At 36.7% G+C, this 15,528-nt stretch overlaps 1 protein-coding gene and 3 long non-coding RNA genes across 6 annotated transcripts in view; 2 read left to right on the top strand and 2 right to left on the bottom strand.

The window, feature by feature from the left end:
• The first annotated feature begins 4,074 nt into the window (after window positions 1-4,074).
• LOC113468093 lies at window positions 4,075-11,092 on the top strand. 2 transcript variants are annotated; one of them, XR_003391953.1, is made up of 2 exons: window positions 4,075-4,162; window positions 10,881-11,092. It is a non-coding gene; the product is annotated as an uncharacterized LOC113468093 (long non-coding RNA). The 2 variants fall into 2 exon arrangements; XR_003391952.1 differs by lacking the exon at window positions 4,075-4,162 and adding an exon at window positions 4,198-4,330 and having other exon boundaries at window positions 10,968-11,018.
• On the bottom strand, window positions 4,203-13,903 carry LOC113468098. The gene is made up of 2 exons (XR_003391959.1): window positions 13,846-13,903; window positions 4,203-4,423 (listed from the first exon to the last, which is right to left on the bottom strand). It is a non-coding gene; the product is annotated as an uncharacterized LOC113468098 (long non-coding RNA).
• Window positions 13,002-13,463, bottom strand: LOC113468096. The gene is made up of 2 exons (XR_003391957.1): window positions 13,370-13,463; window positions 13,002-13,091 (listed from the first exon to the last, which is right to left on the bottom strand). It is a non-coding gene; the product is annotated as an uncharacterized LOC113468096 (long non-coding RNA).
• Window positions 13,285-15,528, top strand: part of LOC103510794 (putative inorganic phosphate cotransporter) — a 29,762-nt gene continuing 27,518 nt past the window's right edge. Inside the window, exon 1 of one of the 2 annotated variants that reach the window (XM_026824754.1) lies at window positions 13,285-13,304. The gene's annotated coding sequence lies outside the window, so the exon portion shown is untranslated. Of the gene's footprint in view, window positions 13,305-13,740; window positions 13,753-15,528 lie in introns of those variants that run through there. The other variant, XM_026824755.1, reaches the window with a different exon arrangement.

Here is a 15,528-nt window from a genome sequence, read left to right on the forward strand (position 1 = left end):
TAAATAATTAGGGTATGATAGCAACTAAGTATGAACTTATGGGCATTTGGCAAGTACAAACCTATAATAAATTTCAAATGATTTGTTTTTACTACTTGCCTACCTATGTATAATAAATATAAAGTTATTTATTTTAACTACTACTTTTACTTTACTGATATAGGTACCTAATAATTATCGATAAACCTGCTGATAATAATTACTGATAATTAATATCAGGTAGGCAATTCTTTCCAATTAAAAAAAATAAATTGAGATAACATTCCAGAATAATTTGTGTACTAATTATTTCCAGTAAGCACCTACCTCATTTAGGTAATCTTTCCTAATAATTATCGATAAACCTGCTGATAATAATTACTGATAATTAATATCAGGTAGGCAATTCTTTCCCATTAAAAAAAATAAATTGAGATAACATTCCAGAATAATTTGTGTACTAATTATTTCCAGTAAGCACCTACCTCATTTAGGTAATCTTTTTGATAATAATAGTTAAAACTTGCTTATTGATATAGGAGAAGAGGTCGTAAGTTCAAGATTTTGATAATCAAAACTCATTCATCAAAAAATAATTATATTTTATATAAAGCATCTGAATATTCCTGACAGGAAACAGGAAATGGACATTTGGGGGCACCGAAATTTGGTTAGGCCAGCCACTCACTATCAGGTAGACCTGACGACAGATACACCTGATCAGGTCTACCTGATAGTGAGAGGCTGGCCTTAGTCAATACATTGTTGAAAATGTTTGATTGGGGAGATAATCCCAAATCCCAACACAGTCGTACCATCCCTACACTGCGCTGGACGGCTAAACCAATCCTCTGCTTCAACATTGAGGAGAAAACTCAGCCTACGGAGGTATAGCTCGGTCATCAGCCACTCACTATCAGGTAGACCTGACGACAGATCCACCTGATCAGGTCTACCTGATCGTGAGAGGCTGGCCTTAGTCAATACATTGTTGAAAATGTTTGATAGGGGAGATAATCCCAAATCCCAACACAGCCGTAGCATCCCTACACTGCGCTGGACGGCTAAACCAATCCTCTGCTTCAACATTGAGGAGAAAACTCAGCCTACGGAGGTATAGCTCGGTCATCATTTTCACTATCAGTGTTACTATGTCCTATAAGAAACTGATGAGATGACTAGATGAGTGATGACATACGGAGGTGTTTGTTAAGGGAGGTTTCACTGTACTTGGTTGTATTTGTTTAAATAGAAGTCGTTTTCTTGTGATACAGTCGAACCTGGATAAACGAGACCTGTAGTTTTCTTTTTACTTTATCCACGATTTCACCTGTTCTAAAGCTCTTCCCCACATCTATTCGCATAGGTATAAGGGAAGTGCTCCATCTTCCAAGCTAACAAGCCCGTAGCCTGGTCCACGAAAATACGTATGGGCTAATGAAAATCACTAGCGTAGGGCAGAAATCTTGTAAACAAAAGTACCCTACCTTTATGTAAATTATTATCACTTTTACACCTGCAGTATCCTTAGCCTGAGGTTAATTTGACCCGTGGCAGTGAATGTGTTAACTACTAATAGTTTCTTTTGATTGTTATGTCCACCTACAATATCCGTAGTCCGAGCTTCATTTGACTATTCTGGACAGCAATTGTTTAATCAACTAATTTGACTGTTTGAATAATTCCAGTGAACAAAACAGGGGGGTTTCTGAAAATGTCTTGAAAATATTTGTCAGTGAAGAGGAGACAGAGGGGGTTTCGAAATGTATATTTCAATGTAAATTGTGAACAAATTACTTCGGGTGAACCCGTGAACAAGTCTTGAATAGAGAACTTATCCGTAGCATCCCTACATTGCGCTGGACGGCTAAACCAATCCTCTGCATCAACATTGAGGAGAAAACTCAGCCTACGGAGGTATAGCTCGGTCATGCGCTCGTCTGATAACGAAGAGATCCCGGCTTCGAATCCAATCCACGCAAACTGGTAATAAAGGACAAAAAGAGGACAACATTGTCAGATACAACATACTTCAATAAACAAGTTCATGTTGTACAAAGTTAATATCGCTTATCGCTTTTCTGAAAGAAGACATAATTATTATAAAATTACCAATAACTTAATAGTTATCACTTTCCAGAAAGAAGACATAACTCAGATATAATATTACCAATTACCAATAAATAAATAAATAAATCATAATAAATAAGTTATAAAAAAAGGAATTTTAATTGTGTTAAGCATATTTAAATGCTTGTCACAAACATCGTTCCCCGATTATTTCACCTAGATAAATTTCATGACATGACTTGGACTCGAACCACCAACCTCCAGATCCAAAGTCCAACGCGTTAACAACTGCACCACTGAGGTTGGTAATAAGTTATAAATCTACAAATAATAAATAAATCCTAATAAGTTCACAACACATGAAGTTTCTTCATGGAGCGGGTACATCGTAAATTGAAAACCAGTAAATCAAACTATTGAAATATTGAAACAAACAATTAAAACTGTGTGATTCAGTGTGATGGAAGATGATGAGATTCAACATGACATGGAATTGATTGCATACAAGATCCACGAGCATACCAAGAGTGTGTAGAATCCAACAAAAAGAGGACAACATTTTCAGATACAACATACTTCAATAAACTAGTTCATGTTGTACAAAGTTAATATCGCTTTTCTGAAAGAAGACATAATTATTATAAATTTACCAATAACTTAATAGTTACCACTTTCCAGAAAGAAGACATAACTCAGATATAATATTACCAATTACCAATGAATGAATAAACCATAATAAATAAGTTATAAATCTACCAATAATAAATAAATCATAATAAGTTCACAACACATGGAGTTTCTTCATGGAGCGGGTACAGTAAATCAAGCTATTGAAATATTGAAACAAACAATTAAAACTGTGTAGATTGTGTGATTCAGTGTGATGGAAGATGATGGGAATCAACATGACATGGAATTGATTGCATACAAGATCCACGAGCATACCCAGGGTGTGTAGAATCCAAGAATCTGTGTAGAATCTTTAAGAATCTGTGTGGAATCTTTAAGAATCTGTCTTTGAGTCATCAATGCCAGGAAAAAGTTTTGTAGAGTTGTATTTTCCTTTAGGAATATTCTCTCTTCTGAAGCTCGTTTTCCCATCTTTTGGCGTGATAGCGCCTGTACTAAACCATAATATATAGGACTTGTAGGAAAAATGCAATGCACTAGTTTCCGAGGGATCTCACTGAAGACACTGATTCCGAAGGATCACTGTCACCCACCCGGATACGTGTGGTTGGTATTAAGATGGGTGACAAGGCACTTGCGAGCTGCTGGCTTTTCCCGGTCCCACTAAGGCTGGGTGAGGTTACTGTGAGGAGTGTAGTAGTTTATCGCCACATTGCTTGTAACAGTGTTCCAATTTTAAACTTCCAATGGGAAGACGGTAGAAAATACCTTGACTGTTTGGCGACTCGACAAACACTGTTTGGCGACTCGACATACTCGACAAACCATTTGAAACGACGCGACGCCAAGCGCCAATCAAAACATCAAAAGAGTCACAATGAAATTCCATGCAAGTTCACAATAAATTGTAATGACGACAAGCACGCATGTCTTACAACTTGCAAAACAATTTACAATCCGTACTGCCTCTATTAGAATCAATAAATAAATAGAGTAAAATAGACTCATATAAAATACAATCAGTATAAAATTGATCCAATAATTAAATAGAATAAAATGAATCAGTATAAAATTGATCCCCAGGTATATTGTCTTGACCTTGATCTAGACGGGGAGGTTACGGGTTATATAATTTTATTGACATTACATCTCTGTGATAGCAATTATTGATATTGGTATGAGAATTGAGATGCTAAGAGCGAATAACATAATATGTAGGTATGCTCGTATAGAACGTAGTTTACGTAGTTATGACCCAGGAATTAACTTCAGTAGAGTAGTCGGTGCTAGGAGCGAATAACATAATATGTAGGTATGCTCGTATAGAACGTAGTTTACGTAGTTATGACCCAGGAATTAACTTCAGTAGAGTAGTCGGTCGGGAGAAGGGAAAGCGAAATCAGTTTGTTTGGTGCTCTCATTTTGTGACCTTTTCAGTAAAAACGTAAATAATTTTCTGTGTTTAACGTTTCTCAGAAGAAAGGTGAATTTGATTTTTTGTGTAGCATAGGTGTAAAGTGTTGGGATTTTTTTCCTTTTTTTTCTCAAAATATTAAGAAGTAGGAAATTCAATTTACTAACTTCAGAAATAGCCTTGATATTTTTCTGTTGGTTTTGTACTCTCTCAGCGACACATTATTATGTAATGTAGGTAGGTACAAAATACATATGGATTCTCCATTGTTGTCTAACAATTAATTAGGATGTGATCATTAAGAATATTGACTAAATCATAAGTAGACACCTACGATGTCTGGTGTGTGCTCGAAAAGCAAACGGAAATTATCTGATGAACACAGGGGCTTTCAAGATACCTGGGAAGAAAGCTTTTTTGTAGTGCCCAACAAACACGGTTCTGTCACATGTCTGATTTGTCGTGAAAGTGTTACATTGACATGTATAGTAGGAAAACCTGCTGTTACAGTTCTGTTCTACACCTGTTACTGCGGCCCCCGTGTATCTTGGAAAACTCAGATGTGGCCCGCGACCGAAAAAGGTTGAGTATGGCTGTACTAAACCATAGGCAATCTAAGATGACACGCCATCGGAATCTGTTCCGTTTCCAAAAGTTTAACGAAAGGAGAATACACCTGTATTGGTGATTCAAGTTTTGAACTTTTGCTGCCTTTTTTCCTAATTTTATACCTGCGTTACCCTCCTTCATTTAAGATATTCGGTAAATTCAGTTCAGAATCAACATGGGTTTATTATACGAGGAAAGACTGCGCACAGGTCCTTTTGTTGCACAATCAATATTCCATCTGTAGGACGGGCAATATGAAACGGATTTCAATAATCGTTGTTTTGATGAATATGTATTAATAATTGTTTTCACTTCTTAATCATATTCGTTCTTCAATATCCGGAGATTTCAAAGATGAGTTATATATCTTTGAAATCTTTTTCCAATGAATTCCGGTCAATGCACCCTGAAACCCGTTTTCAAGATAACGTTTTCATTAACTTCATTGGCAAAAGGACTTGTGCGCAGTCTTTCCTCGTATAATAAACCCATGTTGATTCTGAACTGAATTTACCGAATATCCTAAATGAAGGAGGGTAACGCAGGTATAAAATTAGGAAAAAAGGCAGCAAAAGTTCAAAACTTGAATCACCAATACAGGTGTATTCTCTTTTCGTTAAACTTTTGGAAACGGAACAGATTCCAATGGCGCGTCATCTTAGATTGCCTATGGTTTAGTACAGCCATACTCAACCTTGTTCGGTCGCGGGCCACATCTGAGTTTTCCAAGATACACGCGGGCCGCAGTAACAGATGTAGAACAGAACTGTAACAGCAGGTATTCCTACTATACATATCAATGTAACACTTTCACGACAAATCAGACATGTGACAGAACCGTGTTTGTTGGGCACTACAAAAAAAGCTTTCTTCCCAGGTAGATATCTTGAAAGCCCCTGTGTTCATCAGATAATTTCCGTTTGCTTTTCGAGCACACACCAGACATCTTTTGTAATGTAAAGGTAAAAATTATAACAAAAACTTTTACTTGAGAAAATAATATTGTTGATAATCACCAAAAAATTCAATACCTCTACCGAATTTAAAGGAAAAAAAATGTAAAATCAACAAATCATTAGCGCACTGGGGATAATTCTTGGTTATGTTATGACTTTGACTGATAAGGGATCAGTGTTGCCAGACTTGCATTGAGCATAACAGATGCAATGTTGCTAGACCTGCGGTGAGCATCTACCAATAATAAATAAATCATAATAAGTTCACAACACAACTCACAACATGGAGTTTCTTCATGGAGCAAGTACATCGTAAATTGAAAACCAGTAAGTAAATCAAGCTATTGAAATATTGAAACAAACAATTAAAACTGTGTAAATTGTGTGATTCAGTGTGATGGAAGATGATGAGAATCAACATGACATGGAATTGATTGCATACAAGATCCACGAGCATAAGCATACCAAGAGTGTGTAGAATCCAAGAATCTGTGTAGAATCTTTAAGAATCTGTGTGGAATCTTTAAGAATCTGTCTTTCGAGTCACAGTGTGATGGAAGATGATGAGATTCAACATGACATGGAATTGATTGCATACAAGATCCACGAGCATACCAAGAGTGTGTAGAATCCAAGAATCTGTGTAGAATCTTTAAGAATCTGTGTGGAATCTTTAAGAATCTGTCTTTCGAGTCATCAATGCCAGGAAAAAGTTTTGTAGATTTGTATTTTCCTTTAGGAATATTCTCTCTTCTGAAGCTCGTTTTTCCATCTTTTGGTGTGATAGCGCCTGTACTAAACCATATGGGACTTGTAGGAAAAATGCAATGCACTAGTTTTCGAGGGATCTCACTGAAGACACTGATTCCGAAGGATCACTGTCACCCACCCGGATACGTGTGGTTGGTATTAAGATGGGTGACAGGGCACTTGCGTGGTGCTGCTGGCTTTTCCCGGTCCCACTAAGGCTGGGTGAGGTTACTATGAGGAGTGTAGTAGTTTATCGCCACATTGCTTGCAACAGAGTTCCAATTTTAAACTTCCAATGGGAAGACGGTAGAAAATACCTTGACTGTTTGGCGACTCGACAAACACTGTTTGGCGACTCGACAAACACTGTTTGGCGACTCGACAAACCATTTGAAACGACGCGACGCCATGCGCCAATCAATACATCAAAAGAGTCACAAAGAAATTCCATGCAAGTTCACAATAAATTGTAATGACGACAGGCACGCATGTCTTACAACTTGCAACACAATTTACAATCCGTACTGCCTCTATTAGGGAAGACGGTAGAAAATACCTTGACTGTTTGGCGACTGGACAAACACTGTTTGGCGACTCGACAAACACTGTTTGGCGACTCGACAAACACTGTTTGGTGACTCGACAAACCATTTGAAACGACGCGACGCCATGCGCCAATGAAAACATCAAAAGAGTCACAAAGAAAAAAGAAATTTCATGCAAGTTCACAATAAATTGTAATGACGACAGGCACGCATGTCTTACAACTTGCAACACAATTTACAATCCGTACTGCCTCTATTAGAATCAATAATTAAATAGAATAAAATAGACTCATATAAAATAGAATCAGTATAAAATTGATCCAATAATTAAATAGAATAAAATGAATCAGTATAAAATTGATCCCCAGGTATATTTTCTTGACCTTGATCTAGACGGGGAGGTTACGGGTTATATAATTTTATTGACATTACATCTCTGTGATAGCAATTATTGATATTATTATGAGATGCTAAGAGCGAATAACATGATATGTAGGTATGCTCGTATAGAACGTAGTTTACGTAGTTATGACCCAGGAATTAACTTCAGTAGAGTAGTCGGTAGTTAGTAGTCAGTAATGGTTGGCGTGATGGACTTTGCATTCTTGGTTTCTCATCTTTTGGTACGATAGGGAGCTCGTTTCCCCTCTTTTAGAGTGATAGCGCTTGTACTAAGCTACTAAACCAGCCATACTCAACCTGCGGCCCTCGAAAGGTTAAGGTAAAAAAAAAAGTTGTATTACCTATTATTATTTTTCTACCTACTTCTTTCTCCCAATACAGTAATTTCTGATCGCTACTGGCAACAACAAATCTTTTATGCTCACCGCAGGTCTAGCAACATTGCATCTGTTATGCTCAATGCAAGTCTGGCAACACTGATCCCTTATCAGTCAAAGTCATAACATAACCAAGAACGAACTTGGTTTCTCATCTTTTGGTACGATAGGGAGCTCGTTTCCCCTCTTTTAGCGTAATAGCGCTTGTACTAAGCTACTAAACCAGCCATACTCAACCTGCGGCCCGCCGAGCTTTTTTATGCGGCCTGGCGGCCCTCGAAAGGTTAAGGTAAAAAAAAAGTTGTATTACCTATTATTATTTTTTTACCTACTTCTTTCTCCCAATACAGTAATTTCTGATCGCTAGTTCGCTACTGGCAACAACAAATCTTTTATGCTCACCACAGGTCTAGCAACATTGCATCTGTTATGCTCAATGCAAGTCTGGCAACACTGATCCCTTATCAGTCAAAGTCATAACATAACCAAGAATTATCCCCAGTGCGCTAATGATTTGTTGATTTTACATTTTTTTTCCTTTAAATTCGGTAGAGGTATTGAATTTTTTGGTGATTATCAACAATATTATTTTCTCAAGTAAAAGTTTTTGTTATAATTTTTACCTTTACATTACAAAAGATGTCTGGTGTGTGCTCGAAAAGCAAACGGAAATTATCTGATGAACACAGGGGCTTTCAAGATACCTGGGAAGAAAGCTTTTTTGTAGTGCCCAACATGTTCTGTCACATGTCTGATTTGTCGTGAAAGTGTTACATTGATATGTATAGTAGGAATACCTGCTGTTACAGTTCTGTTCTACATCTGTTACTGCGGCCCGCGTGTATCTTGGAAAACTCAGATGTGGCCCGCGACCGAACAAGGTTGAGTATGGCTGTACTAAACCATAGGCAATCTAAGATGACGCGCCATTGGAATCTGTTCCGTTTCCAAAAGTTTAACGAAAAGAGAATACACCTGTATTGGTGATTCAAGTTTTGAACTTTTGCTGCCCTTTTTCCTAATTTTATACCTGCGTTACCCTCCTTCATTTAGGATATTCGGTAAATTCAGTTCAGAATCAACATGGGTTTATTATACGAGGAAAGACTGCGCACAAGTCCTTTTGCTGCACAATCAACATTCCATCTGTAGGACGGGCAATATGAAACGGATTTCAATAATCGTTGTTTTGATGAATATTAATATTTTCACTTCTTAATCATTTTCGTTCTTCAATATCCGGAGATTTCAAAGATGAGGTATATATCTTTGAAATCTTTTTCCAATGAATTCCGGTCAATGCACCCTGAAACCCGTTTTCAAGATAACGTTTTCATTAACTTCATTGTAAAATGCAGGACTTGTGCATGTCCTGCAGAAATGCATGTTCCATTATTTATGAGCTAATATCTCGCCTAATTTAGACTCAACATGAGAAAGCCGGTTCTTTTTCTTGTTTCGTCCAAGGTTTGTCTAGATGTCTAGACTTTATCTGTTGTTTTCACTTCTTAATCATTTTTGTTCTTCAATATCCGGAGTTTTCAAAGATGATGTACATATATATCTTTGAAATCTTTTTCCAATGAATTCCGGTCAATGCACCGTGAAACCCGTTTTCAAGATAACGTTTTCATTAACTTCATTGTAAAATGCAGGACTTATGCATGTCCTGCAGAAATGCATGTTCCATTACTCCACTCTAGAGTCTATTTTATTGTTTCACTAGGAAATGTCGGCACCAAATCACTCATCAGCAGAATAGGAAGTGTCCTCGCAAATGTGCATTGGATGATGGATGTAATGTATTTGATGATGGACGTGCAATTCCATATTTTATTTTCCATTTGATGGACTGATGACTTCTGCATTCTGTTATTACCTATGTACTTTTACCTCTAAAACTACTGCCGTCTATGCAAAGAGGCACCAGAAACGGCGGAACACATCATTTGTGAATGTGGTGTTGCCTCTCACAAACGACTGATATACTTCTCAAGGATGATCATAACACCTAAAGAAGTCAAAGAAATCAGTCCTATTTTTCCATTTGATGGACAGATGACTTCTGCATTCTGTTATTACCTATGTACTTTTACCTCTAAAACTATTTAACATTATATTTGTTATGTTAAACATTGGATACTTACAAGTAGTATTTACAAAGGATGTCTAAATAAAATGAATTCAATAATAGTATTACTATTTAATATTCGTTAAACAGAAGACTTGGGGATGCAGACGTGATTGTAACCAAATCAGTCGGGACCTATAAACGTGATCTCCAAACTATTTAATTTGGTATGAGACTCATAATATCAGGAAGCACGTTACTTGAAGTCGCATTGCTCTTGACATTGGTGTTAAGTTCCTTAATTTCCTTCTATCCTTCAATTCCTTCTTAGTATCTTCCTATTTTTTCCAGTGTTCTTCTCTACTAAATCCTGTCATAGTAGATGTGTAGGAAAGTAGGAAGTATTTTAATTTCAGTTGTTCGTTCCTCAACAGATAAGATCAGTTGATCAGTTCGGTTTTTAAAACAGTGAGATCAACAACTATTGCCAAACACTGAAGATAAAGTGATTCAAATTTAGAACTGGGGTTTTCTTCAAGTAAAATTGTATTATTTTGTAGCAGAGATAATAATAATTGATTCAAATGACCAAAAATAGAGTGATTCAAAATTAAAACTTTTTCTGGAATCTCTCCCTTTTTAAAGAGTCATGGAGTTGCGTTTTTAGTTGTTCATTTGTGGTTTAAAAAATAAATATCGCTGATACCAACTTCTCCTTGTACTTTTATAATACCAGTTTCATTTCTTCTTCTTGGCCTTTTTCAAAGGCTGGTCTACTCCCTGTTTAAAGTCCCCCAACCAGACCAATACCAGTTTTAATATTACCTATTATTATTTTATAAGCAAAATTACAAAGTCAAAGTCATGAGTTCAATGTTTTAAAATTACTTGTACATAATAATCATATTATCGTCCATCGACCGAGTACTTTTCCTCTATCAAATCTATTAATACCTTGTGTGATGTTTATGTGAAAGTTGTGTTTATGTTTTCGGTTTAGGTCCCTTTTTGCTGAAAACCTTTCAATTGATATTCACAGTATACATAGGTACTACTTAATTATTGTTAATGTTATAGTCGGTGCCCCGAAGGTTTTAGGGTCCCTCTTTGCATAGAACCTTTCAATTGATATTCACAGTACACTAATTATTGTTAATTTTATAGTCGGTGACGGTCTTGGTGACTAAATTATGCAGTTTTTATACTCGCGCGCTGTAATTAGCAATCATTTGTTCCTCATCCCATCCTAATATTGAGACTTGAATTTGTCAGAGCATGATATTTCAGAGCTTGTGAAATAACATCGCCTATCATTCAAATTGTCAACTTTTCAGAAGGGAAAACCTGATTTAGGTAAGTAGTGAATATTACCTGTTTTTCCTTCTTTGATTTTCCTATTAGGGAAATGTAGGGTTTAGAGAAGGAATATTGTAAGAACTGATATCTTATCGTCCCGAAATTGGAGCAGAAAACACAGGAGAAAGCCAGCCATTTCGAGAACTGAAGGTATTTGTTGAGGATAAAGTTCGCATCGGCCTGCAACCTAGTCCTTAAAAAAAGCCGGAAATAATTCAAAAGTAGTTCCGAGTAGACACTACATAGCCTATCAAAATCTTGATAGGCTGTGTTGTTTCATAAGTGACCAATGTTGATAATCTATACTAACATTAAGATTCGGCCTGTCCTAGAGAATTTAGTCATCTGTGCCGAATTCAAGACATATTGTTCCTAATTAACCAACTCTTGAGGGTAACCACCTGGTGAGATTAAGGCATTCTCTGCCAAATAACCATTAGATTTCCTTTGTTACGTATATATGGTTCAATATTAGAAACAATGATAAAATTACCTCCACTGGGAATGACTGACTCATGGCCCACTTTTTTCAGGGGACCACTCAGTCAGTGAGTCAGATCCTAACTCCCTACACCTATAGGAAGGAGTTGAAGAGTGAGTTGCCCATTTCCCATTTGACGATCTGATTCATTATCTGAGTAATCGACTGATAACAGTAGGTAGTCATGGCATTTTATTCTCATTTATTTGAGAATTTCACAACATAATAATACATCTCTAAAGCTTTTATGAATCTATGTTGTCGAGGTCGACTATGTGTGGACACAGCTTAAGAGTTGGGTGGTAGAGAACGCGCCCGGCATTAATCTGACTTGTTGGTTACCTTCCACTCTAGAGTCCATTTTATTGTTACACTAGGAAATGTCGGTACCAAATCACTCATCAGCAGAATAGGAAGTGTCCTCGCAAATGTGCATTGGATGATGGATGTAATGTATTTGATGATGGACGTGCAATACAGAAAAAGAAAGAAAGAAGAAGAAAGAATATGGACAAATGGACATGCACCAAGGGTTTTCCTTCCCCAGGTATTCATAAGATAAAGGAATCACCAAAATTCCTCTTGATTCGAAGATTCGTATAAGCTTAACCGAACTTTTGGGGCTGTTTGCCCCTACACCTAAGCCTAAGAGTGAGCTTTTTGTGTATGGAGTTAAGCTGTTTCCTAACTAAGCTTGAAGATCCGGCCGATCTTCAGTAGCTTTTTCGTTAGATGTTTCCCATGGATGTCTTGCAGATTAGAAAACCCTACACCTAAGTCTCCATGTTGTTAGGAAGTTACATTCAAGGATGGCATGAGCCAGCCTAGTTAGCTTAGTTGGTAGTGCGTCTGCCTTGTAAGCGCTAGGCCGCGGGTTCGATTCCCGCCCGGGGCGAATTTTATCCTCATGGGATAATATTCGTTCTCGGAACGGCTGGCTTTCTCCTATCCTGTCTTCCTTCTCTCTTCGATTTCGGGACGATAGCTGTCTCTTCACACTCCCCGCATAGCCTAAAAACAATTTGGTCTTGATGAAAGCCAATGGTTTGTAGATGTTTCCTTAGCCCACAGTGGCCGGTGATCAGCCTAGTGGCTAGTCGGACGGGAGACCCCTCTTGGTTTCGGTAGAGGCGCCACTGACGGTGATCCCTAATTTGACGCAAGTTATAGTCGTCATGTTTACAATTACAAATCTACCTTGCCTCTCTGTCCCTACATCACCCTACTAAGTAGCTGTTGAGAGTTCCTTAATTACTACTAAACTGATAACCGTTCGTTTTCATATGACGGTGGACACTATTTTTATATCTCTATTTTTAGTAGTTACGTTAATAGTAGGAATAGTTAGGTCTCCAGGAGAAGGGAAAGCGAAATCAGTTTGTTTGGTGCTCTTGATGAAATTCGGGAGTTTTTTGAAGTTATATAAAGTCTGTATTTGAACATTTTGTGACCTTTTCAGTAAAAACGTAAATAATTTTCTGTGTTTAACGTTACTCAGAAGAAAAGTGAATTTGATTTTTTGTGTAGCATAGGTGTAAAGTGTTGGGATTTTTTTTTTTTCTCAAAATAATAAGAAATAGGAAATTTAATTTACTTCAGAAATAGCCTTGATATTTTTCTGTTGGTTTTTTACTCCCTCAGCGACACATTATTATGTAATGTAGGTAGGTACAAAATACACGGGAGTTTTTTGAAGTTATATAAAGTCTGTATTTGAACATTTTGTGACCTTTTCAGTAAAAACGTAAATAATTTTCTGTATACCAACCTCAGTGGTGTAGTGGTTAGCACGGTGGACTCTGGATCTGGAGGTTGGTGGTTCGAGTCCAAGTCAAGTCATTAAATTTTGGGAGTTTTTTGAGGTTATATAAAGTCTGTATTTGAACATTTTGTGACCTTTTCAGTAAAAACGTAAATAAATTTCTGTGTTTAACGTTATTCAGAAGAAGGGTGAATTTGATTTTTTGTGTAGCATAGGTGTAAAGTGTTGGGATTTTTTTTTTTCTCAAAATAATAAGAAATAGGAAATTCAATTTACTAACTTCAGAAATAGCCTTGATATTTTTCTGTTGGTTTTTTACTCCCTCAGCGACACATTATTATGTAATGTAGGTAGGTACAAAATACATATGGATTCTCCATTGTTGTCTAACAATTAATTAGGATGTGATCATTAAGAATATTGACTAAATCATAAGTAGACACCTACAGACAGCTAACAGAAGGTAAATAGTACCTACAAACACAGCATCCCTATAGGAAATCAATTAACTACTGTTAAGTACAATAATAAGGTACTGATTTCAAGACTGCAAGATCATCATCTTGTTTCCAACTAATAGACTTCAAATGGATCTGTTGATAGGATAACAATTTTAATAAGGTACTGATTTCAAGACTGCAAGATCATCATCTTGTTTCCAACTAATAGACTTCAAATGGATCTGTTGATAGGATAACAATTCAAGGGTATTTCAATTTTTAACCTCAGTATCTCACCCTCTTTCAGCCCATATTTTTAAAATTTCGCGCAAAAATGCGATTCCAAATTACCTAAAAACTGTATTCTAGGATTTGCAGGTATGGTCACTGGTCACCTACCTAAAAAAAAACTGTATTGTAGGATTTTCAGGTATGGTCGGTCACCTCAGTTACAAGCTATTAAAAATATTAAAACAATAGGTATTTTCGTCACTCATGAACGGTTGCCACATGAACTCTCGATTGACGAGATTTATTTAAGAAAGGTCCAGAGATGAAAATCTAATTCGAGCTTTTGAGTTTAAAGATTCCATTGAAACGTGTTTTGACAAAGATCGTATCATTGCCTTGAATAAAACCCTAGACAAGAAAAGTGAAGGGACCTTTTTCCAAGCGGTTTGACAGAGGGAACTGTAACTGCTAAGGTTTTGTCGTCCCCAAATTGAAGAGAGGAGGAAAACAGGATAAGAGAAAGCCAGCCGTTCCGAGGACGAACATTATCCGTTCAGGATAAAATCCGCCCCGGGCGGGAATTGAATCCGCGGCCTAGCGCTTATAAGGCAGACGCTCTACCAACCAAGCTGACTAAGCTGGCGCTTGTGTATCTCTGTGATTATGAAAACTCAGGATATCAATATGATTAATTTTGGCGGATGATTTTTAACAACATTCCGTCATCTGTGATTATGAAAACTCAGGATATCAATATGATTAATTTTGGCGGATGATTTTTAACAACATTCCGTCATCTGTTATTATGAAAACTCAGGATATCAATATGATTAATTTTGGCGGATGATTTTTAACAACATTCCGTCATCTGTTATTATGAAAACTCAGGATATCAATATGATTAATTTTGGCGGATGATTTTTAACAACATTCCGTCATCTGTTATTATGAAAACTCAGGATATCAATATGATTAATTTTGGCGGATGATTTTTAACAACATTCCGTCATCTGTTATTATGAAAACTCAGGATATCAATATGATTAATTTTGGCGGATGATTTTTAACAACATTCCGTCATCTGTGATTATGAAAACTCAGGATATCAATATGATTAATTTTGGCGGATGATTTTTAACAACATTCCGTCATAATTTGTCAGAGCATGATATTTCAGAGCTTGTGAAATAACATCGCCTATCATTCAAATTGTCAACTTTTCAGAAGGGAAAACCTGATTTAGGTAAGTAGTGAATATTACCTGTTTTTCCTTCTTTGATTTTCCTATTAGGGAAATGTAGGGTTTAGAGAAGGAATATTGTAAGAACTGATATCTTATCGTCCCGGAATTGGAGCAGAAAACACAGGAGAAAGCCAGCCATTCCGAGAACTGAAGGTATTTGTTGAGGATAAAGTTCGCATCGGCCTGCAACCTAGTGCTTAAAAAAGCCGGAA

This window comes from Diaphorina citri, unplaced genomic scaffold (assembly GCF_000475195.1).
Source record: "Diaphorina citri unplaced genomic scaffold, Diaci psyllid genome assembly version 1.1 scaffold643, whole genome shotgun sequence".
NCBI lineage: Eukaryota > Metazoa > Arthropoda > Insecta > Hemiptera > Psyllidae > Diaphorina > Diaphorina citri.